Source organism: Scyliorhinus torazame, chromosome 3 (genome assembly GCF_047496885.1).
Source record: "Scyliorhinus torazame isolate Kashiwa2021f chromosome 3, sScyTor2.1, whole genome shotgun sequence".
In the NCBI taxonomy this organism is placed as follows: Eukaryota; Metazoa; Chordata; class Chondrichthyes; order Carcharhiniformes; family Scyliorhinidae; genus Scyliorhinus; species Scyliorhinus torazame.
In genome coordinates this window covers 365,095,543-365,119,081 of record NC_092709.1, presented here as the reverse complement: position 1 = coordinate 365,119,081, position 23,539 = coordinate 365,095,543, and positions in this window count along the sequence as shown.

The window sequence follows — 23,539 nt, the reverse complement described above, 5'->3', positions numbered from 1 at the left end:
TGGTGTTGATCGGAGCTCTGGTGTGTTTGGTGTTAATCGGAGCTCTGGTGTGTTTGGTGTTGATCGGAGCTCTGGTGTTTTTGGTGTTGATCGGAGCTATGGTGTTTTTGGTGTTGATCGGAGCTCTGGTGTTTTTAGTGCAGATCGGAGCTCTGGTGTTTTTGGTGTTAATCGGAGCTCTGGTGTTTTTGGTGTTGATCGGAGCTCTAGTGTTTTTGGTGTTGATCGGAGCTCTGGTGTTTTTGGTGTTGATCGGAGCTCTGGTGCTTTTGGTGTTGATCGGAGCTCTGGTGTTTTTGGTGCTGATCGGAGCTCTGGTGTTTTTGGTGTTGATCGGAGCTCTGGTGTTTTTGGTGTTGATCGGAGCTCTGGTGGTTTTGGTGTTGATCGGAGCTCTGGTGTTTTTGGTGCTGATCGGAGCTCTGGTGTTTTTGGTGTTGATCGGAGCTCTGGTGTTTTTGGTGTTGATCGGAGCTCTGGTGTTTTTGGTGCTGATCGGAGCTCTGGTGTTTTTGGTGTTGATAGGAGCTCTGGTGTTTTTGGTGTTGATCGGAGCTCTGGTGTTTTTGGTGTTGATCGGAGCTCTGGTGTTTTTGGTGCTGATCGGAGCTCTGGTGTTTTTGGAGTTGATCGGAGCCCTGGTGTTTTTGGTGTTGATCGGAGCTCTGGTGTTTTTGGTGTTGATCAGAGCTCTGGTGTTTTTGGTGCTGATCTGAACTCTGGTGTATTTCGTGTTGATCGGAGCTCTGGTGTTTTTGGTGTTGATCGGAGCCCTGGTGTTTTTGGTGTTGATCGGAGCTGTGGTGTTTTTGGTGCTGATCGGAGCTCTGGTGTTTTTGGTGTTGATCGGAGCTCTGGTGTATTTGGTGTTGTTCGGAGCTCTGGTGTTTTTGGTGCTGATCGGAGCTCTGGTGTTTTTGGTGCTGATCGGAGCTCTGTTGTTTTTGGTGTTGATCGGAGCTCTGGTGTTTTTGGTGTTGTTCGGAGCTCTGGTGTTTTTGGTACTGATCGGAGCTCTGGTGTTTTTGGTGTTGTTCGGAGCTCTGGTGCTTTTGGTGCTGATCGGAGCTCTGGTGTTTTTGGTGCTGATCGGAGCTCTGGTGTTTTTGTGCTGATCGGAGCTCTGGTGTTTTGGGTTCTGATCGGAGCTCTGGTGTTTTTTGTGATGATCGGAGCTCTGGTGTTTTTGGTGTTGATCGGAGCTCTGGTGTTTTTGGTGCTGATCGGAGCTCTGGTGTTTTTGGTGTTGATCGGAGCTCTGGTGTTTTTGGTGCTGATCGGAGCTCTGGTGTTTTTGGTGCTGATCGGAGCTCTGGTGTTTTTGGTGCTGATCAGAGCTCAGGTGTTTTGGGTGCTGATGGGAGCTCTGGTGTTTTTGGTGCTGATCGGAGCTCTGGTGTTTTTGGTGCTGATCGGAGCTCTGGTGTTTTTGGTGTTGATCTGAGCGCTGGTGTGTTTGGTGCTGAACGGAGCTCTGGTGTCTTTGGTGCTGTTCGGAGCTCTGTTGGTTTTGCCGCTGATCGGAGCTCTGGTGTTTTTGGCGCTGATCGGAGCTCTGTTGTTATTGGTGCTGATCGGAGCTCTGGTGTTTTTGGTGCTGATCGGAGATGTGGTGTTTTTGGTGCTGATCGGAGCTCTGGTGTTTTTGGTGCTGATCGGAGATCTGGTGTTTTTGGTGTTGATTGGAGTGCTGGTGTTTTTGGTGTTGATCGGAGCTCTGGTGTTTTTGGTGCTGATCGGAGCTCTGGTGTTTTTGGTGCTGATCGGAGATGTGGTGTTTTTGGTGCTGATCGGAGCTCTGGTGTTTTTGGTGCTGATCGGAGCTCTGGTGTTTTTGGTGCTGATCGGAGATCTGGTGTTTTTGGTGTTGATTGGAGTGCTGGTGTTTTTGGTGCTGATCGGAGCTCTGGTGTTTTTGGTGCTGATCGGAGCTCTGGTGTTTTTGGTGCTGATCGGAGCTCTGGTGTTTTTGGTGTTGATCGGAGCTCTGGTGTTTTTGGTGCTGATCGGAGATCTGGTGTTTTTGGTGTTGATTGGAGTGCTGGTGTTTTTGGTGCTGATCGGAGCTCTGGTGTTTTTGGTGCTGATCGGAGCTCTGGTGTTTTTGGTGCTGATCGGAGCTCTGGTGTTTTTGGTGTTGATCGGAGCTCTGGTTTTTTTAGTGTTGATCGGAGCTCTGGTGTATTTGTTGTTGATCGGAGCTCTGGTGTTTTTGGTGCTGATCGGAGCTCTGGTGATTTTGGTGTTGATCGGAGCTCTGGTGTTTTTGGTGTTGATCGGAGCTCTGGTGTTTTTGGTGTTGATCGGAGCTCTGGTGTGTTTGGTGTTAATCGGAGCTCTGGTGTGTTTGGTGTTGATCGGAGCTCTGGTGTTTTTGGTGTTGATCGGAGCTATGGTGTTTTTGGTGTTGATCGGAGCTCTGGTGTTTTTAGTGCAGATCGGAGCTCTGGTGTTTTTGGTGTTGATCGGAGCTCTGGTGTTTTTGGTGTTGATCGGAGCTCTAGTGTTTTTGGTGTTGATCGGAGCTCTGGTGTTTTTGGTGTTGATCGGAGCTCTGGTGCTTTTGGTGTTGATCGGAGCTCTGGTGTTTTTGGTGCTGATCGGAGCTCTGGTGTTTTTGGTGTTGATCACAGCTCTGGTGTTTTTGGTGTTGATCGGAGCTCTGGTGGTTTTGGTGTTGATCGGAGCTCTGGTGTTTTTGGTGCTGATCGGAGCTCTGTTGTTTTTGGTGTTGATCGGAGCTCTGGTGTTTTTGGTGTTGATCGGAGCTCTGGTGTTTTTGGTGCTGATCGGAGCTCTGGTGTTTTTGGTGTTGATAGGAGCTCTGGTGTTTTTGGTGTTGATCGGAGCTCTGGTGTTTTTGGTGTTGATCGGAGCTCTGGTGTTTTTGGTGCTGATCGGAGCTCTGGTGTTTTTGGAGTTGATCGGAGCCCTGGTGTTTTTGGTGTTGATCGGAGCTCTGGTGTTTTTGGTGTTGATCAGAGCTCTGGTGTTTTTGGTGCTGATCTGAACTCTGGTGTATTTCGTGTTGATCGGAGCTCTGGTGTTTTTGGTGTTGATCGGAGCCCTGGTGTTTTTGGTGTTGATCGGAGCTGTGGTGTTTTTGGTGCTGATCGGAGCTCTGGTGTTTTTGGTGTTGATCGGAGCTCTGGTGTATTTGGTGTTGTTCGGAGCTCTGGTGTTTTTGGTGCTGATCGGAGCTCTGGTGTTTTTGGTGCTGATCGGAGCTCTGTTGTTTTTGGTGTTGATCGGAGCTCTGGTGTTTTTGGTGTTGTTCGGAGCTCTGGTGTTTTTGGTACTGATCGGAGCTCTGGTGTTTTTGGTGTTGTTCGGAGCTCTGGTGCTTTTGGTGCTGATCGGAGCTCTGGTGTTTTTGGTGCTGATCGGAGCTCTGGTGTTTTTGTGCTGATCGGAGCTCTGGTGTTTTGGGTTCTGATCGGAGCTCTGGTGTTTTTTGTGATGATCGGAGCTCTGGTGTTTTTGGTGTTGATCGGAGCTCTGGTGTTTTTGGTGCTGATCGGAGCTCTGGTGTTTTTGGTGTTGATCGGAGCTCTGGTGTTTTTGGTGCTGATCGGAGCTCTGGTGTTTTTGGTGCTGATCGGAGCTCTGGTGTTTTTGGTGCTGATCAGAGCTCAGGTGTTTTGGGTGCTGATGGGAGCTCTGGTGTTTTTGGTGCTGATCGGAGCTCTGGTGTTTTTGGTGCTGATCGGAGCTCTGGTGTTTTTGGTGTTGATCGGAGCTCTGGTGTTTTTGGTGTTGATCTGAGCGCTGGTGTGTTTGGTGCTGATCGGAGCTCTGGTGTCTTTGGTGCTGATCGGAGCGCTGTTGGTTTTGCCGCTGATCGGAGCTCTGGTGATTTTGGCGCTGATCGGAGCTCTGGTGTTTTTGGTGTTGATCGGAGCTCTGGTGTTTTTGGTGCTGATCGGAGCTCTGGTGTTTTTGGTATTGATCTGAGCTCTGGTGTTTTTGGTATTGTTCGGAGCTCTGGTGTTTTTGGTGCTGATCGGAGCTCAGGTGTTTTTAGTGTTGATCGGAGCTCTGGTGTTTTTGGTATTGATCTGAGCTCTGGTGTTTTTGGTGTTGATCGGAGCTCTGGTGTTTTTGGTGCTGATCGCAGCTCTGGTGTTTTTAGTGTTGATCGGAGCTCTGGTGTTTTTGGTATTGATCGGAGCTCTGGTGTTTTTGGTGTTGATCGGAGCTCTGGTGTTTTTGTGCTGATCGGAGCTCTGGTGTTTTTGGTGCTGATCGGAGCTCTGGTGTTTTTGGTGCTGATCGGAGCTCTGGTGTTTTTGTGCTGATCGGAGCTCTGGTGTTTTATGTGATGATCGGAGCTCTGGTGTTTTTGGTGTTGATCGGAGCTCTGGTGTTTTTGGTGTTGATCGGAGCTCTGGTGTTTTTGGTGCTGATCGGAGCTCTGGTGTTTTTGGTGCTGATCGGAGCTCTGGTGTTTTTGGTGCTGATCGGAGCTCAGGTCTTTTTGGTGCTGATCGGAGCTCTGGTGTTTTTGGTGCTGATTGGAGCTCTGGTGTTTTTGGTGCTGATCGGAGCTCTGGTGTTTTTGGTGTTGATCGGAGCTGTGGTGTTTTTGGTGCTGATCGGAGCTCTGGTGTTTTTGATGCTGATCGGAGCTCTGGTGTTTTTGGTGTTGATCGGAGCTGTGGTGTTTTTGGTGCTGATCGGAGCTCTGGTGTTTTTGGTGTTGATCGGAGCTCTGGTGTTTTTGGTATTGATCGGAGCTCTGGTGTTTTTGGTGTTGATCAGATCTCTGGTGTTTTTGGTGCTGATCGGAGCTCTGGTGTTTTTGGTGCTGATCGGAGCTCTGGTGTTTTTGGTGTTGATCGGAGCTCTGGTGTTTTTGGTGTTGATCGGAGCTCTGGTGTTTTTGGTGCTGATCGGAGCTCTGGTGTTTTTAGTGTTGATCGGAGCTCTGGTGTTTTTGGTATTGATCGGAGCTCTGGTGTTTTTGGTGTTGATCAGAGCTCTGGTGTTTTTGTGCTGATCGGAGCTCTGGTGTTTTTGGTGCTGATCGGAGCTCTGGTGTTTTTGGTACTGATCGGAGCTCTGGTGTTTTTGTGCTGATCGGAGCTCTGGTGTTTTATGTGATGATCGGAGCTCTGGTGTTTTTGGTGTTGATCGGAGCTCTGGTGTTTTTGGTGTTGATCGGAGCTCTGGTGTTTTTGGTGCTGATCGGAGCTCTGGTGTTTTTGGTGCTGATCGGAGCTCTGGTGTTTTTGGTGCTGATCGGAGCTCAGGTGTTTTTGGTGCTGATTGGAGCTCTGGTGTTTTTGGTGCTGATCGGAGCTCTGGTGTTTTTGGTGTTGATCGGAGCTGTGGTGTTTTTGGTGCTGATCGGAGCTCTGGTGTTTTTGATGCTGATCGGAGCTCTGGTGTTTTTGGTGTTGATCGGGCTGTGGTGTTTTTGGTGCTGATCGGAGCTCTGGTGTTTTTGGTGTTGATCGGAGCTCTGGTGTTTTTGGTATTGATCGGAGCTCTGGTGTTTTTGGTGTTGATCAGATCTCTGGTGTTTTTGGTGCTGATCGGAGCTCTGGTGTTTTTGGTGCTGATCGGAGCTCTGGTGTTTTTGGTGTTGATCGGAGCTCTGGTGTTTTTGGTGTTGATCGGAGCTCTAGTGTTTTTGGTGCTGATCGGAGCTCTGGTGTTTTTGGTGCTGATCGAGCTCTGGTGTTTTTGGTGTTGATCGGAGCTCTGGTGTTTTTGTGCTGATCGGAGCTCTGGTGTTTTTGGTGTTGATCGGAGCTCTGGTGTTTTTGGTGCTGATCGGAGCTCTGGTGTTTTTGGTGTTGATCGGAGCTCTGGTGTTTTTGGTGTTGATCGGAGCTCTGGTGTTTTTGGTGTTGATCGGAGCCCTGGTGTTTTTGGTGCTGTTCGGAGCTCTAGTGTTTTTGGTGCTGATCGGAGCTCTGGTGTTTTTGGTGTTGATCGGAGCTCTGGTGTTTTTGGTGCTGATCGGAGCTCTGGTGTTTTTGGTGTTGATCGGAGCTCTGTTGTTTTTGTGCTGATCGGAGCTCTGGTGTTTTTGGTGTTGATCGGAGCTCTGGTGTTTTTGGTGTTGATCAGAGCTCTGGTGTTTTTGGTGCTGATCGGAGCTCTGGTGTTTTTGGTGTTGATCGGAGCTCTGGTGTTTTGGTGCTGATCGGATCTCTGGTGTTTTTGGTGCTGATCGGAGCTCTGGTGTTTTTGGTGCTGATCGGAGCTCATGTGTTTTTGGTGTTGATCGGAGCTCTGGTGTTTTGGTGCTGATCGGAGCTCTGGTGTTTTGGTGCTGATCGGATCTCTGGTGTTTTTGGTGCTGATCGGAGCCCTGGTGTTTTTGGTGCTGATCGGAGCCCTGGTGTCTTTGGTGCTGATCGGACCTCTGGTGTTTTTGTTGCTGTTCGGAGCTCTGATGTTTTTGGTGCTGATCAGACCTCTGGTGTTTTGGTGTTGATCGGAGCTCTAGTGTTTTTGGTGCTGATCAGAGCTCTGGTGTTTTTGGTGCTGATCGGAGCTCTGGTGTTTTTGGTGCTGATCGGAGCTCTGGTGTTTTTGGTGTTGATCGGAGCTCTGGTGTTTTTGGTGTTGATCGGAGCTCTGGTGTTTTGGTGCTGATCGGAGCTCTGCTGTTTTTGGTGCTGATCGGAGCTCTGGTGTTTTTGGTGCTGATCGGAGCTCTGGTGTTTTTGGTGATGATCGGAGCTCTGGTGTTTTGGTGCTGATCGGAGCTCTGCTGTTTTTGGTGCTGATCGGAGCTCTGGTGTTTTTGGTGCTGATCGGAGCTCTGGTGTTTTTGGTGCTGATCGGAGCTCCGGTGTTTTTGGTGCTGATCGGAGCTCTGGTGTTTTTGGTGATGATCGGAGCTCTGGTGTTTTTGGTGATGATCGGAGCTCTGGTGTTTTGGTGCTGATCGGAGCTCTGCTGTTTTTGGTGCTGATCGGAGCTCTGGTGTTTTTGGTGCTGATCGGAGCTCTGGTGTTTTTGGTGCTGATCGGAGCTCCGGTGTTTTTGGTGCTGATCGGAGCTCTGGTGTTTTTGGTGCTGATCGGAGCTCTGGTGTTATTGGTGCTGATCGGAGCTCTGGTGTTTTTGGTGCTGATCGGAGCTCTGGTGTTTTTGGTGTTGATCGGAGCTCTGGTGTTATTGGTGCTGATCGGAGCTCTGGTGTTTTTGGTGCTGATCGGAGCTCTGGTGTTTTTGGTGTTGATCGGAGCTCTGGTGTTTTTGGTGCTGATCGGAGCTCTGGTGTTTTTGGTGCTGATCGGAGCTCTGGTGTTTTTGGTGCTGATCGGAGCTCTGGTGTTTTTGGTGCTGATCGGAGCTCTGGTGTTTTTGGTGTTGATCGGAGCTCTGGTGTTTTTGGAGCTGAACGGAGCTCTGGTGTTTTTGGTGCTGATTGGAGCTCTGGTGTTTTTTGTGTTGATCGGAGCTCTGGTGTTTTTGGTGTTGATCGGAGCTCTGGTGTTTTTGGTGCTGATCGGAGCTCTGGTGTTTTTGGTGCTGATCGGAGCTCTGGTGTTTTTGGTGTTGATCAGATTCTGGTGTTTTTGGTGCTGATCGGAAGCTCTGGTGTTTTTGGTGCTGATCGGAGCTCTGGTGTTTTTGGTGTTGATCGGAGCTCTGGTGTTTTTGGTGTTGATCGGAGCTCTGGTATTTTGGTGTTGATCGGAGCTCTGGTGTTTTTGGTGTTGATCGGAGCTCTGGTGTTTTTGGTGTTGATCGGAGCTCTGGTGTTTTTGGTGTTGATCGGAGCTCTGGTGTTTTTGGTGTTGATCGGAGCTCTGGTGTTTTTGGTGCTGATCGGAGCTCTGGTGTTTTTGGTGTTGATCGGAGCACTGGTGTTTTGGTGTTGATCGGAGCTCTGGTGTATTTGGTGTTGATCGGAGCACTGGTGTTTTGGTGTTGATCGGAGCTCTGGTGTTTTTGGTGTTGATCGGAGCTCTGGTTTTTTTGGTGCTGATCGGAGCTCTGGTGTTTTTGGTGTTGATCGGAGCTCTGGTGTTTTTGGTGTTGATCGGAGCTCTGGTGTTTTTGGTGTTGATCGGAGCTCTGGTGTTTTTGGTGCTGATCGGAGCTCTGGTGTTTTTGGTGTTGATCGGAACTCTGGTGTTTTTGGTGCTGATCGGAGCTCTGGTGTATTTCGTGTTGATCGGAGCCCTGGTATATTTGGTATTGATCGGAGCTCTGGTGTTTTTGGTGTTGATCGGAGCTCTGGTGTTTTTGGTGTTGATCAAAGCTCTGGTGTTTTTGGTGCTGATGTGAGCTCTGGTGTATTTCGTGTTGATCGGAGCTCTGATGTTTTTGGTGTTGATCGGAGCCCTGGTGTTTTTGGTGTTGATCGGAGCTCTGGTGTATTTGGTGTTGTTCGGAGCTCTGGTGTTTTTGGTGCTGATCGGAGCTCTGGTGTTTTTGGTGTTGTTCGGAGCTCTGGTGTTTTTGGTGCTGATCGGAGCTCTGGTATTTTTGGTGTTGATCAGAGCTCTGGTGTTTTTGGTGCTGATCGGAGCTCTGGTGTTTTTCGTGTTGATCGGAGCTCTGGTGTTTTTGGTGCTGATCGGGGCTCTGGTGTTTTTGGTGTTGTTCGGAGCTCTGGTGTTTTTGGTGCTGATCGGAGCTCTGATGTTTTTGGTGCTGATCGGAGCTCTGGTGTTTTTGGTGTTGATCAGAGCTCTGGTGTTTTTGGTGCGGATCGGAGCTCTGGTGTTTTTGGTGTTGATCGGAGCTCTGTTGTTTTTGGTGCTGATCGGAGCTCTGGTGTTTTTGGTGTTGATCGGAGCTCTGGTGTTTTTGGTGCTGATCGGAGCTCTGGTATTTTTGGTGTTGATCAGAGCTCTGGTGTTTTTGGTGCTGATCGGAGCTCTGGTGTTTTTCGTGTTGATCGGAGCTCTGGTGTTTTTGGTGCTGATCGGGGCTCTGGTGTTTTTGGTGTTGTTCGGAGCTCTGGTGTTTTTGGTGCTGATCGGAGCTCTGGTGTTTTTGGTGCTGATCGGAGCTCTGGTGTTTTTGGTGTTGATCAGAGCTCTGGTGTTTTTGGTGCTGATCGGAGCTCTGGTGTTTTTGGTGTTGATCGGAGCTCTGTTGTTTTTGGTGCTGATCGGAGCTCTGGTGTTTTTGGTGTTGATCGGAGCTCTGGTGTTTTTGGTGTTGATCGGAGCTCTGGTGTTTTTGGTGCTGATCGGAGCTCTGGTGTTTTTGGTGTTGATCGGAGCTCTGGTGTTTTTGGTGTTGATCGGAGCTCTGGTTTTTTCGTGTTGATCGGAGCTCTGGTGTTTTTGGTGCTGATCGGAGCTCTGGTGTTTTTGGTGTTGATCGGAACTCTGGTGTTTTTGGTGCTGATCGGAGCTCTGGTGTATTTCGTGTTGATCGGAGCTCTGGTGTTTTTGGTATTGATCGGAGCTCTGGTGTTTTTGGTGTTGATCGGAGCTCTAGTGTTTTTGGTGTTAATCGGAGCTCTGGTGTTTTTGGTGCTGATCGGAGCTCTGGTGTTTTTGGTGTTGATCGGAGCTCTGGTGTTTTTGGTGTTGTTCGGAGCTCTGGTGTTTTTGGTGCTGATCGGAGGTCTGGTGTTTTTGGTGCTGATCGGAGCTCTGGTTTTTTTGTGCTGATCGGAGCTCTGGTGTTTTGGGTTCTGATCGGAGCTCTGGTGTTTTTTGTGATGATCGGAGCTCTGGTGTTTTTGGTGTTGATCGGAGCTCTGGTGTTTTTGGTGTTGTTCGGAGCTCTGGTGTTTTTGGTGCTGATTGGAGGTCTGGTGTTTTTGGTGCTGATCGGAGCTCTGGTGTTTTTGTGCTGATCGGAGCTCTGGTGTTTTGGGTTCTGATCGGAGCTCTGGTGTTTTTTGTGATGATCGGAGCTCTGGTGTTTTTGGTGTTGATCGGAGCTCTGGTGTTTTGGGTTCTGATCGGAGCTCTGGTGTTTTTTGTGATGATCGGAGCTCTGGTGTTTTTGGTGTTGATCGGAGCTCTGGTGTTTTTGGTGCTGATCGGAGCTCTGGTGTTTTTGGTGCTGATCGGAGCTCTGGTGTTTTTGGTGTTGATCGGAGCTCTGGTGTTTTTGGTGCTGATCGGAGCTCTGGTGTCTTTGGTGCTGATCGGAGCTCTGTTGGTTTTGCCGCTGATCGGAGCTCTGGTGTTTTTGGCGCTGATCGGAGCTCTGTTGTTATTGGTGCTGATCGGAGCTCTGGTGTTTTTGGTGCTGATCGGAGCTCTGGTGTGTTTGGTGTTGATCGGAGCTCCGGTGTTTTTGGTGCTGATCGGAGCTCTGGTGTTTTTGGTGCTGATCGGAGCTCTGTTTTTTTTGGTGCTGATCGGAGCTCTGGTGTTTTTGGTGCTGATCGGAGATCTGGTGTTTTTGGTGTTGATTGGAGTGCTGGTGTTTTTGGTGTTGATCGGAGCTCTGGTGTTTTTGGTGCTGATCGGAGCTCTGGTGTTTTTGGTGCTGATCGGAGCTCTGGTGTTTTTGGTGCTGATCGGAGCTCTGGTGTTTTTGGTGTTGATCGGAGCTCTGTTTTTTTTAGTGTTGATCGGAGCTCTGGTGTATTTGTTGTTGATCGGAGCTCTGGTCTTTTTGGTGCTGATCGGAGCTCTGGTGATTTTGGTGTTGATCGGAGCTCTGGTGTTTTTGGTGTTGATCGGAGCTCTGGTGTTTTTCGTGTTGATCGGAGCTCTGGTGTGTTTGGTGTTAATCGGAGCTTAGGTGTGTTTGGTGTTGATCGGAGCTCTGGTGTTTTTGGTGTTGATCGGAGCTCTGGTGTTTTTGGTGTTGATCGGAGCTCTGGTGTTTTTAGTGCTGATCGGAGCTCTGGTGTTTTTGGTGTTGATCGGAGCTCTGGTGTTTTTGGTGTTGATCGGAGCTCTGGTGTTTTTGGTGTTGATCGGAGCTCTGGTGTGTTTGGTGTTAATCGGAGCTTAGGTGTGTTTGGTGTTGATCGGAGCTCTGGTGTTTTTGGTGTTGATCGGAGCTCTGGTGTTTTTGGTGTTGATCGGAGCTCTGGTGTTTTTAGTGCTGATCGGAGCTCTGGTGTTTTTGGTGTTGATCGGAGCTCTGGTGTTTTTGGTGTTGATCGGAGCTCTGGTGTTTTTGGTGTTGATCGGAGCTCTGGTGTTTTTGGTGTTGATCGGAGCTCTGGTGGTTTTGGTGTTGATCGGAACTCTGGTGTTTTTGGTGCTGATCGGAGCTCTGGTGTTTTTGGTGTTGATCGGAGCTCTGGTGTTTTTGGTGTTGATCGGAGCTCTGGTGTTTTTGGTGCTGATCGGAGCTCTGGTGTTTTTGGTGTTGATAGGAGCTCTGGTGTTTTTGGTGTTGATCGGAGCTCTGGTGTTTTTGGTGTTGATCGGAGCTCTGGTGTTTTTGGTGCTGATCGGAGCTCTGGTGTTTTTGGAGTTGATCGGAGCCCTGGTGTTTTTGGTGTTGATCGGAGCTCTGGTGTTTTTGGTGTTGATCAGAGCTCTGGAGTTTTTGGTGCTGATCTGAGCTCTGGTGTATTTCGTGTTGATCGGAGCTCTGGTGTTTTTGGTGTTGATCGGAGCCCTGGTGTTTTTGGTGTTGATCGGAGCTCTGGTGTATTTGGTGTTGTTCGGAGCTCTGGTGTTTTTGGTGCTGATCGGAGCTCTGGTGTTTTTGGTGCTGATCGGAGCTCTGGTGTTTTTGGTGTTGATCGGAGCTCTGGTGTTTTTGGTGTTGTTCGGAGCTCTGGTGTTTTTGGTGCTGATCGGAGCTCTGGTGTTTTTGGTGTTGTTCGGAGCTCTGGTGCTTTTGGTGCTGATCGGAGCTCTGGTGTTTTTGGTGCTGATCGGAGCTCTGGTGTTTTTGTGCTGATCGGAGCTCTGGTGTTTTGGGTTCTGATCGGAGCTCTGGTGTTTTTTGTGATGATCGGAGCTCTGGTGTTTTTGGTGTTGATCGGAGCTCTGGTGTTTTTGGTGTTGATCGGAGCTCTGGTGTTTTTGGTGCTGATCGGAGCTCTGGTGTTTTTGGTGCTGATCGGAGCTCTGGTGTTTTTGGTGCTGATCAGAGCTCAGGTGTTTTTGGTGCTGATGGGAGCTCTGGTGTTTTTGGTGTTGATCGGAGCTCTGGTGATTTTGTGCTGATCGGAGATCTGGTGTTTTTGGTGCTGATCGGAGCTCTGGTGTTTTTGGTGCTGATCGGAGCTCTGGTGTTTTTGGTGTTGATCGGAGCTCTGGTGTTTTTGGTGTTGATCTGAGCGCTGGTGTGTTTGGTGCTGATCGGAGCTCTGGTGTCTTTGGTGCTGATCGGAGCTCTGTTGGTTTTGCCGCTGATCGGAGCTCTGGTGTTTTTGGTGTTGATCGGAGCTCTGTTTTTTTTAGTGTTGATCGGAGCTCTGGTGTATTTGTTGTTGATCGGAGCTCTGGTGTTTTTGGTGCTGATCGGAGCTCTGGTGATTTTGGTGTTGATCGGAGCTCTGGTGTTTTTGGTGTTGATCGGAGCTCTGGTGTTTTTGGTGTTGATCGGAGCTCTGGTGTGTTTGGTGTTAATCGGAGCTTAGGTGTGTTTGGTGTTGATCGGAGCTCTGGTGTTTTTGGTGTTGATCGGAGCTCTGGTGTTTTTGGTGTTGATCGGAGCTGTGGTGTTTTTAGTGCTGATCGGAGCTCTGGTGTTTTTGGTGTTGATCGGAGCTCTGGTGTTTTTGGTGTTGATCGGAGCTCTGGTGTTTTTGGTGTTGATCGGAGCTCTGGTGTTTTTGGTGTTGATCGGAGCTCTGGTGTTTTTGGTGTTGATCGGAGCTCTGGTGTTTTTGGTGTTGATCGGAGCTCTGGTGTTTTTAGTGCTGATCGGAGCTCTGGTGTTTTTGGTGTTGATCGGAGCTCTGGTGTTTTTGGTGTTGATCGGAGCTCTGGTGTTTTTGGTGTTGATCGGAGCTCTGGTGTTTTTGGTGTTGATCGGTGCTCTGGTGTTTTTGGTGTTGATCGGAGCTCTGGTGTTTTTGGTGTTGATCGGAGCTCTGGTGTTTTTGGTGTTGATCGGAGCTCTGGTGTTTTTGGTGCTGATCGGAGCTCTGGTGTCTTTGGTGCTGATCGGAGCTCTGGTGTTTTTGGTGCTGATCGGAGCTCTGGTGTTTTTGGTGTTGATCGGAGCTCCGGTGTTTTTGGTGCTGATCGGAGCTCTGGTGTTTTTGGTGCTGAGCGGAGCTCTGTTTTTTTTGGTGCTGATCGGAGCTCTGGTGTTTTTGGTGTTGATCGGAGCTCTGGTGTTTTTGGTGTTGGTCGGAGCTCTGGTGTTTTTGGTGTTGATCGGAGCTCTGGTGTTTTTGGTGTTGATCGGAGCTCTGGTGTTTTTGGTGTTGATCGGAGCTCTGGTGTTTTTGGTGCTGATCGGAGCTCTGGTGTTTTTGGTGTTGATCGGAGCCCTGGTGTTTTTGGTGTTGATCGGAGCTCTGGTGTTTTTGGTGCTGATCGGAGCTCTGGTGTTTTTGGTGCTGATCGGAGCTCTGGTGTTTTTGGTGCTGATCGGAGCTCTGGTGATTTTGGTCTTGATCGGAGCTCTGTTTTTTTTAGTGTTGATCGGAGCTCTGGTGTATTTGTTCTTGATCGGAGCTCTGGTGTTTTTGGTGCTGATCGGAGCTCTGGTGATTTTGGTGTTGATCGGAGCTCTGGTGTTTTTGGTGTTGATCGGAGCTCTGGTGTTTTTGGTGTTGATCGGAGCTCTGGTGTGTTTGGTGTTAATCGGAGCTTAGGTGTGTTTGGTGTTGATCGGAGCTCTGGTGTTTTTGGTGTTGATCGGAGCTCTGGTGTTTTTGGTGTTGATCGGAGCTCTGGTGTTTTTAGTGCTGATCGGAGCTCTGGTGTTTTTGGTGTTGATCGGAGCTCTGGTGTTTTTGGTGTTGATCGGAGCTCTGGTGTTTTTTGTGTTGATCGGAGCTCTGGTGTTTTTGGTGTTGATCGGAGCTCTGGTGGTTTTGGTGTTGATCGGAGCTCTGGTGTTTTTGGTGCTGATCGGAGCTCTGGTGTTTTTGGTGTTGATCGGAGCTCTGGTGTTTTTGGTGTTGATCGGAGCTCTGGTGTTTTTGGTGCTGATCGGAGCTCTGGTGTTTTTGGTGTTGATAGGAGCTCTGGTGTTTTTGGTGTTGATCGGAGCTCTGGTGTTTTTGGTGTTGATCGGAGCTCTGGTGTTTTTGGTGCTGATCGGAGCTCTGGTGTTTTTGGAGTTGATCGGAGCCCTGGTGTTTTTGGTGTTGATCGGAGCTCTGGTGTTTTTGGTGTTGATCAGAGCTCTGGAGTTTTTGGTGCTGATCTGAGCTCTGGTGTATTTCGTGTTGATCGGAGCTCTGGTGTTTTTGGTGTTGATCGGAGCCCTGGTGTTTTTGGTGTTGATCGGAGCTCTGGTGTATTTGGTCTTGTTCGGAGCTCTGGTGTTTTTGGTGCTGATCGGAGCTCTGGTGTTTTTGGTGCTGATCGGAGCTCTGGTGTTTTTGGTGTTGATCGGAGCTCTGGTGTTTTTGGTGTTGTTCGGAGCTCTGGTGTTTTTGGTGCTGATCGGAGCTCTGGTGTTTTTGGTGTTGTTCGGAGCTCTGGTGCTTTTGGTGCTGATCGGAGCTCTGGTGTTTTTGGTGCTGATCGGAGCTCTGGTGTTTTTGTGCTGATCGGAGCTCTGGTGTTTTGGGTTCTGATCGGAGCTCTGGTGTTTTTTGTGATGATCGGAGCTCTGGTGTTTTTGGTGTTGATCGGAGCTCTGGTGTTTTTGGTGTTGATCGGAGCTCTGGTGTTTTTGGTGCTGATCGGAGCTCTGGTGTTTTTGGTGCTGATCGGAGCTCTGGTGTTTTTGGTGCTGATCAGAGCTCAGGTGTTTTTGGTGCTGATGGGAGCTCTGGTGTTTTTGGTGTTGATCGGAGCTCTGGTGATTTTGTGCTGATCGGAGATCTGGTGTTTTTGGTGCTGATCGGAGCTCTGGTGTTTTTGGTGCTGATCGGAGCTCTGGTGTTTTTGGTGTTGATCGGAGCTCTGGTGTTTTTGGTGTTGATCTGAGCGCTGGTGTGTTTGGTGCTGATCGGAGCTCTGGTGTCTTTGGTGCTGATCGGAGCTCTGTTGGTTTTGCCGCTGATCGGAGCTCTGGTGTTTTTGGTGTTGATCGGTGCTCTGTTTTTTTTAGTGTTGATCGGAGCTCTGGTGTATTTGTTGTTGATCGGAGCTCTGGTGTTTTTGGTGCTGATCGGAGCTCTGGTGATTTTGGTGTTGATCGGAGCTCTGGTGTTTTTGGTGTTGATCGGAGCTCTGGTGTTTTTGGTGTTGATCGGAGCTCTGGTGTGTTTGGTGTTAATCGGAGCTTAGGTGTGTTTGGTGTTGATCGGAGCTCTGGTGTTTTTGGTGTTGATCGGAGCTCTGGTGTTTTTGGTGTTGATCAGAGCTCTGGTGTTTTTAGTGCTGATCGGAGCTCTGGTGTTTTTGGTGTTGATCGGAGCTCTGGTGTTTTTGGTGTTGATCGGAGCTCTGGTGTTTTTGGTGTTGATCGGAGCTCTGGTGTTTTTGGTGTTGATCGGAGCTCTGGTGTTTTTGGTGTTGATCGGAGCTCTGGTGTTTTTGGTGTTGATCGGAGCTCTGGTGTTTTTAGTGCTGATCGGAGCTCTGGTGTTTTTGGTGTTGATCGGAGCTCTGGTGTTTTTGGTGTTGATCGGAGCTCTGGTGTTTTTGGTGTTGATCGGAGCTCTGGTGTTTTTGGTGTTGATCGGAGCTCTGGTGTTTTTGGTGTTGATCGGAGCTCTGGTGTTTTTGGTGTTGATCGGAGCTCTGGTGTTTTTGGTGTTGATCGGAGCTCTGGTGTTTTTGGTGCTGATCGGAGCTCTGGTGTCTTTGGTGCTGATCGGAGCTCTGTTGGTTTTGCCGCTGATCGGAGCTCTGGTGTTTTTGGCGCTGATCGGAGCTCTGTTGTTATTGGTGCTGATCGGAGCTCTGGTGTTTTTGGTGCTGATCGGAGCTCTGGTGTTTTTGGTGTTGATCGGAGCTCCGGTGTTTTTGGTGCTGATCGGAGCTCTGGTGTTTTTGGTGCTGATCGGAGCTCTGTTTTTTTTGGTGCTGATCGGAGCTCTGGTGTTTTTGGTGTTGATCGGAGCTCTGGTGTTTTTGGTGTTGATCGGAGCTCTGGTGTTTTTGGTGTTGATCGGAGCTCTGGTGTTTTTGGTGTTGATCGGAGCTCTGGTGTTTTTGGTGTTGATCGGAGCTCTGGTGTTTTTGGTGCTGATCGGAGCTCTGGTGTTTTTGGTGTTGATCGGAGCACTGGTGTTTTGGTGTTGATCGGAGCTCTGGTGTATTTGGTGTTGATCGGAGCACTGGTGTTTTGGTGTTGATCGGAGCTCTGGTGTTTTTGGTGTTGATCGGAGCTCTGGTTTTTTTGGTGCTGATCGGAGCTCTGGTGTTTTTGGTGCTGATCGGAGCTCTGGTGTTTTTGGTGTTGATCGGAACTCTGGTGTTTTTGGTGCTGATCGGAGCTCTGGTGTATTTCGTGTTGATCGGAGCCCTGGTATTTTTGGTATTGATCGGAGCTCTGGTGTTTTTGGTGTTGATCGGAGCTCTGGTGTTTTTGGTGTTGATCAGAGCTCTGGTGTTTTTGGTGCTGATCTGAGCTCTGGTGTATTTCGTGTTGATCGGAGCTCTGGTGTTTTTGGTGTTGATCGGAGCCCTGGTGTTTTTGGTGTTGATCGGAGCTCTGGTGTATTTGGTGTTGTTCGGAGCTCTGGTGTTTTTGGTGCTGATCGGAGCTCTGGTGTTTTTGGTGTTGTTCGGAGCTCTGGTGTTTTTGGTGCTGATCGGAGCTCTGGTATTTTTGGTGTTGATCAGAGCTCTGGTGTTTTTGGTGCTGATCGGAGCTCTGGTGTTTTTCGTGTTGATCGGAGCTCTGGTGTTTTTGGTGCTGATCGGGGCTCTGGTGTTTTTGGTGTTGTTCGGAGCTCTGGTGTTTTTGGTGCTGATCGGAGCTCTGGTGTTTTTGGTGCTGATCGGAGCTCTGGTGTTTTTGGTGTTGATCAGAGCTCTGGTGTTTTTGGTGCTGATCGGAGCTCTGGTGTTTTTGGTGTTGATCGGAGCTCTGTTGTTTTTGGTGCTGATCGGAGCTCTGGTGTTTTTGGTGTTGATCGGAGCTCTGGTGTTTTTGGTGTTGATCGGAGCTCTGGTGTTTTTGGTGCTGATCGGAGCTCTGGTGTTTTTGGTGTTGATCGGAGCTCTGGTGTTTTTGGTGTTGATCGGAGCTCTGGTTTTTTCGTGTTGATCGGAGCTCTGGTGTTTTTGGTGCTGATCGGAGCTCTGGTGTTTTTGGTGTTGATCGGAACTCTGGTGTTTTTGGTGCTGATCGGAGCTCTGGTGTATTTCGTGTTGATCGGAGCTCTGGTGTTTTTGGTATTGATCGGAGCTCTGGTGTTTTTGGTGTTGATCGGAGCTCTAGTGTTTTTGGTGTTAATCGGAGCTCTGGTGTTTTTGGTGCTGATCGGAGCTCTGGTGTTTTTGGTGTTGATCGGAGCTCTGGTGTTTTTGGTGTTGTTCGGAGCTCTGGTGTTTTTGGTGCTGATCGGAGGTCTGGTGTTTTTGGTGCTGATCGGAGCTCTGGTGTTTTTGTGCTGATCGGAGCTCTGGTGTTTTGGGTTCTGATCGGAGCTCTGGTGTTTTTTGTGATGATCGGAGCTCTGGTGTTTTTGGTGTTGATCGGAGCTCTGGTGTTTTTGGTGTTGTTCGGAGCTCTGGTGTTTTTGGTGCTGATCGGAGGTCTGGTGTTTTTGGTGCTGATCGGAGCTCTGGTGTTTTTGTGCTGATCGGAGCTCTGGTGTTTTGGGTTCTGATCGGAGCTCTGGTGTTTTTTGTGATGATCGGAACTCTGGTGTTTTTGGTGTTGATCGGAGCTCTGGTGTTTTTGGTGCTGATCGGAGCTCTGGTGAATTTGGTGCTGATCGGAGCTCTGGTGTTTTTGGTGTTGATCGGAGCTCTGGTGTTTTTGGTGCTGATCGGAGCTCTGGTGTCTTTGGTGCTGATCGGAGCTCTGTTGGTTTTGCCGCTGATCGGAGCTCTGGTGTTTTTGGCGCTGATCGGAGCTCTGTTGTTATTGGTGCTGATCGGAGCTCTGGTGTTTTTGGTGCTGATCGGAGCTCTGGTGTTTTTGGTGTTGATCGGAGCTCCGGTGTTTTTGGTGCTGATCGGAGCTCTGGTGTTTTTGGTGCTGATCGGAGATCTGGTGTTTTTGGTGTTGATTGGAGTGCTGGTGTTTTTGGTGTTGATCGGAGCTCTGGTGTTTTTGGTGCTGATCGGAGCTCTGGTGTTTTTGGTGCTGATCGGAGCTCTGGTGTTTTTGGTGCTGATCGGAGCTCTGGTGTTTTTGGTGTTGATCGGAGCTCTGTTTTTTTTAGTGTTGATCGGAGCTCTGGTGTATTTGTTGTTGATCGGAGCTCTGGTGTTTTTGGTGCTGATCGGAGCTCTGGTGATTTTGGTGTTGATCGGAGCTCTGGTGTTTTTGGTGTTGATCGGAGCTCTGGTGTTTTTGGTGTTGATCGGAGCTCTGGTGTGTTTGGTGTTAATCGGAGCTTAGGTGTGTTTGGTGTTGATCGGAGCTCTGGTGTTTTTGGTGTTGATCGGAGCTCTGGTGTTTTTGGTGTTGATCGGAGCTCTGGTGTTTTTAGTGCTGATCGGAGCTCTGGTGTTTTTGCTGTTGATCGGAGCTCTGGTGTTTTTGGTGTTGATCGGAGCTCTGGTGTTTTTGGTGTAGATCGGAGCTCTGGTGTTTTTAGTGCTGATCGGAGCTCTGGTGTTTTTGGTGTTGATCGGAGCTCTGGTGTTTTTGGTGTTGATCGGAGCTCTGGTGTTTTTGGTGTTGATCGGAGCTCTGGTGTTTTTGGTGTTGATCGGAGCTCTGGTGTTTTTGGTGTTGATCGGAGCTCTGGTGTGTTTGGTGTTAATCGGAGCTTAGGTGTGTTTGGTGTTGATCGGAGCTCTGGTGTTTTGGGTTCTGATCGGAGCTCTGGTGTTTTTTGTGATGATCGGAGCTCTGGTGTTTTTGGTGTTGATCGGAGCTCTGGTGTTTTTGGTGCTGATCGGAGCTCTGGTGTTTTTGGTGCTGATCGGAGCTCTGGTGTTTTTGGTGTTGATCGGAGCTCTGGTGTTTTTGGTGCTGATCGGAGCTCTGGTGTCTTTGGTGCTGATCGGAGCTCTGTTGGTTTTGCCGCTGATCGGAGCTCTGGTGTTTTTGGCGCTGATCGGAGCTCTGTTGTTATTGGTGCTGATCGGAGCTCTGGTGTTTTTGGTGCTGATCGGAGCTCTGGTGTTTTTGGTGTTGATCGGAGCTCCGGTGTTTTTGGTACTGATCGGAGCTCTGGTGTTTTTGGTGCTGATCGGAGCTCTGTTTTTTTTGGTGCTGATCGGAGCTCTGGTGTTTTTGGTGCTGATCGGAGATCTGGCGTTTTTGGTGTTGATTGGAGTGCTGGTGTTTTTGGTGTTGATCGGAGCTCTGGTGTTTTTGGTGCTGATCGGAGCTCTGGTGTTTTTGGTGCTGATCGGAGCTCTGGTGTTTTTGGTGCTGATCGGAGCTCTGGTGTTTTTGGTCTTGATCGGAGCTCTGTTTTTTTTAGTGTTGATCGGAGCTCTGGTGTATTTGTTCTTGATCGGAGCTCTGGTGTTTTTGGTGCTGATCGGAGCTCTGGTGATTTTGGTGTTGATCGGAGCTCTGGTGTTTTTGGTGTTGATCGGAGCTCTGGTGTTTTTGGTGTTGATCGGAGCTCTGGTGTGTTTGGTGTTAATCGGAGCTTAGGTGTGTTTGGTGTTGATCGGAGCTCTGGTGTTTTTGGTGTTGATCGGAGCTCTGGTGTTTTTGGTGTTGATCGGAGCTCTGGTGTTTTTAGTGCTGATCGGAGCTCTGGTGTTTTTGGTGTTGATCGGAGCTCTGGTGTTTTTGGTGTTGATCGGAGCTCTGGTGTTTTTGGTGTTGATCGGAGCTCTGGTGTTTTTGGTGTTGATCGGAGCTCTGGTGGTTTTGGTGTTGATCGGAGCTCTGGTGTTTTTGGTGCTGATCGGAGCTCTGGTGTTTTTGGTGTTGATCGGAGCTCTGGTGTTTTTGGTGTTGATCGGAGCTCTGGTGTTTTAGGTGCTGATCGGAGCTCTGGTGTTTTTGGTGTTGATAGGAGCTCTGGTGTTTTTGGTGTTGATCGGAGCTCTGGTGTTTTTGGTGTTGATCGGAGCTCTGGTGTTTTTGGTGCTGATCGGAGCTCTGGTGTTTTTGGAGTTGATCGGAGCCCTGGTGTTTTTGGTGTTGATCGGAGCTCTGGTGTTTTTGGTGTTGATCAGAGCTCTGGTGTTTTTGGTGCTGATCTGAGCTCTGGTGTATTTCGTGTTGATCGGAGCTCTGGTGTTTTTGGTGTTGATCGGAGCCCTGGTGTTTTTGGTGTTGATCGGAGCTCTGGTGTATTTGGTGTTGTTCGGAGCTCTGGTGTTTTTGGTGCTGATCGGAGCTCTGGTGTTTTTGGTGCTGATCGGAGCTCTGGTGTTTTTGGTGTTGATCGGAGCTCTGGTGTTTTTGGTGTTGTTCGGAGCTCTGGTGTTTTTGGTGCTGATCGGAGCTCTGGTGTTTTTGGTGTTGTTCGGAGCTCTGGTGCTTTTGGTGCTGATCGGAGCTCTGGTGTTTTTGGTGCTGATCGGAGCTCTGGTGTTTTTGTGCTGATCGGAGCTCTGGTGTTTTGGGTTCTGATCGGAGCTCTGGTGTTTTTTGTGATGATCGGAGCTCTGGTGTTTTTGGTGTTGATCGGAGCTCTGGTGTTTTTGGTGTTGATCGGAGCTCTGGTGTTTTTGGTGCTGATCGGAGCTCTGGTGTTTTTGGTGCTGATCGGAGCTCTGGTGTTTTTGGTGCTGATCAGAGCTCAGGTGTTTTTGGTGCTGATGGGAGCTCTGGTGTTTTTGGTGTTGATCGGAGCTCTGGTGATTTTGTGCTGATCGGAGATCTGGTGTTTTTGGTGCTGATCGGAGCTCTGGTGTTTTTGGTGCTGATCGGAGCTCTGGTGTTTTTGGTGTTGATCGGAGCTCTGGTGTTTTTGGTGTTGATCTGAGCGCTGGTGTGTTTGGTGCTGATCGGAGCTCTGGTGTCTTTGGTGTTGATCGGAGCTCTGGTGTTTTTGTGCTGATCGGAGCGCTGGTGCTTTTGGTGCTGATCGGAGCTCTGGTGTTTTTGGTGCTGATCGGAGCTCTGGTGTTTTTTTGCTGATCGGAGCTCTGGTGTTTTATGTGATGATCGGAGCTCTGGTGTTTTTTGTGCTGATCGGAGCTCTGGTGTTTTTGGTGTTGATCGGAGCTCTGGTGTTTTTGGTGCTGATCGGAGCTCTGGTGTTTTTGGTGCTGATCGGAGCTCTGGTGTTTTTGGTGCTGATCGGAGCTCAGGTGTTTTTGGTGCTGATCGGAGCTCTGGTGTTTTTGGTGCTGATCGGAGCTCTGGTGTTTTTGGTGCTGATCGGAGCTCTGGTGTTTTTGGTGCTGATTGGAGCTCTGGTGTTTTTTGTGTTGATCGGAGCTCTGGTGTTTTTGGTGCTGATCGGAGCTGTGGTGTTTTTGGTGCTGATCGGAGCCCTGGTGTTTTTGGTGTTGATCGGAGCTCTGGTGTTTTTGTGCTGATCGGAGCTCTGGTGTTTTTGGTGTTGATCGGAGCTCTGGTGTTTTTGGTGTTGATCAGAGCTCTGGTGTTTTTGGTGCTGATCGGAGCTCTGGTGTTTTTGGTGTTGATCGGAGCTCTGGTGTTTTGGTGCTGATCGGATCTCTGGTGTTTTTGGTGCTGATCGGAGCTCTGGTGTTTTTGGTGCTGATCGGAGCTCTGGTGTTATTGGTGCTGATCGGAGCTCTGGTGTTTTTGGTGCTGATCGGAGCTGTGGTGTTTTTGGTGCTGATCGGAGCTCTGGTGTTTTTGGTGCTGATCGGAGCTCTGGTGTTATTGGTGCTGATCGGAGCTCTGGTGTTTTTGGTGCTGATCGGAGCTCTGGTGTTTTTGGTGTTGATCGGAGCTCTGGTGTTTTGGTGCTGATCGGAGCTCTGGTGTTTTTGGTGTTGATCGGAGCTCTGGTGTTTTTGGTGCTGATCGGAGCTCTGGTGTTTTTGGTGCTGATCGGAGCTCTGGTGTTTTTGGTGCTGATCGGAGCTCTGGTGTTTTTGGTGCTGATCGGAGCTCTGGTGTTTTTGGTGTTGATCAGAGCTCTGGTGTTTTTGGTGCTGATCGGAGCTCTGGTGTTATTGGTGCTGATCGGAGCTCTGGTGTTTTTGGTGCTGATCGGAGCTCTGGTGTTTTTGGTGTTGATCGGAGCTCTGGTGTTTTGGTGCTGATCGGAGCTCTGGTGTTTTTGGTGTTGATCGGAGCTCTGGTGTTTTTGGTGCTGATCGGAGCTCTGGTGTTTTTGGTGCTGATCGGAGCTCTGGTGTTTTTGGTGCTGATCGGAGCTCTGGTGTTTTTGGTGCTGATCGGAGCTCTGGTGTTTTTGGTGTTGATCGGAGCTCTGGTGTTTTTGGAGTTGATCGGAGCTCTGGTGTTTTTGGTGCTGATCGGAGCTCTGGTGTTTTTGGTGTTGATCGGAGCTCTGGTGTTTTTGGTGCTGATCGGAGCTCTGGTGTTTTTGGTGTTGATCGGAGCTCTGGTGTTTTTGGTGCTGATTGGAGCTCTGGTGTTTTTGGTGCTGATCGGAGCTCTGGTGTTTTTGGTGCTGATAGGAGCCCTGGTGTTTTTGGTGCTGATCGGAGCTCTGGTGTGTTTGGTGTTAATCGGAGCTTAGGTGTGTTTGGTGTTGATCGGAGCTCTGGTGGTTTTGGTGTTGATCGGAGCTCTGGTGTTTTTGGTGTTGATCAGAGCTCTGGTGTTCTTAGTGCTGATCGGAGCTCTGGTGTTTTTGGTGTTGATCGGAGCTCTGGTGTTTTTGGTGTTGATCGGAGCTCTGGTGTTTTTGGTGTTGATCGGAGCTCTGGTGTTTTTGGTGTTGATCGGAGCTCTGGTGTTTTTGGTGTTGATCGGAGCTCTGGTGTTTTTGGTGTTGATCGGAGCTCTGGTGTTTTTAGTGCTGATCGGGGCTCTGGTGTTTTTTGTGTTGATCGGAGCTCTGGTGTTTTTGGTGTTGATCGGAGCTCTGGTGTTTTTGGTGTTGATCGGAGCTCTGGTGTTTTTGGTGTTGATCGGAGCTCTGGTGTTTTTGGTGTTGATCGGAGCTCTGGTGTTTTTGGTGTTGATCGGAGCTCTGGTGTTTTTGGTGTTGATCGGAGCTCTGGTGTTTTTGGTGCTGATCGGAGCTCTGGTGTCTTTGGTGCTGATCGGAGCTCTGTTGGTTTTGCCGCTGATCGGAGCTCTGGTGTTTTTGGCGCTGATCGGAGCTCTGTTGTTATTGGTGCTGATCGGAGCTCTGGTGTTTTTGGTGCTGATCGGAGCTCTGGTGTTTTTGGTGTTGATCGGAGCTCCGGTGTTTTTGGTGCTGATCGGAGCTCTGGTGTTTTTGGTGCTGATCGGAGCTCTGTTTTTTTTGGTGCTGATCGGAGCTCTGGTGTTTTTGGTGTTGATCGGAGCTCTGGTGTTTTTGGTGTTGATCGGAGCTCTGGTGTTTTTGGTGTTG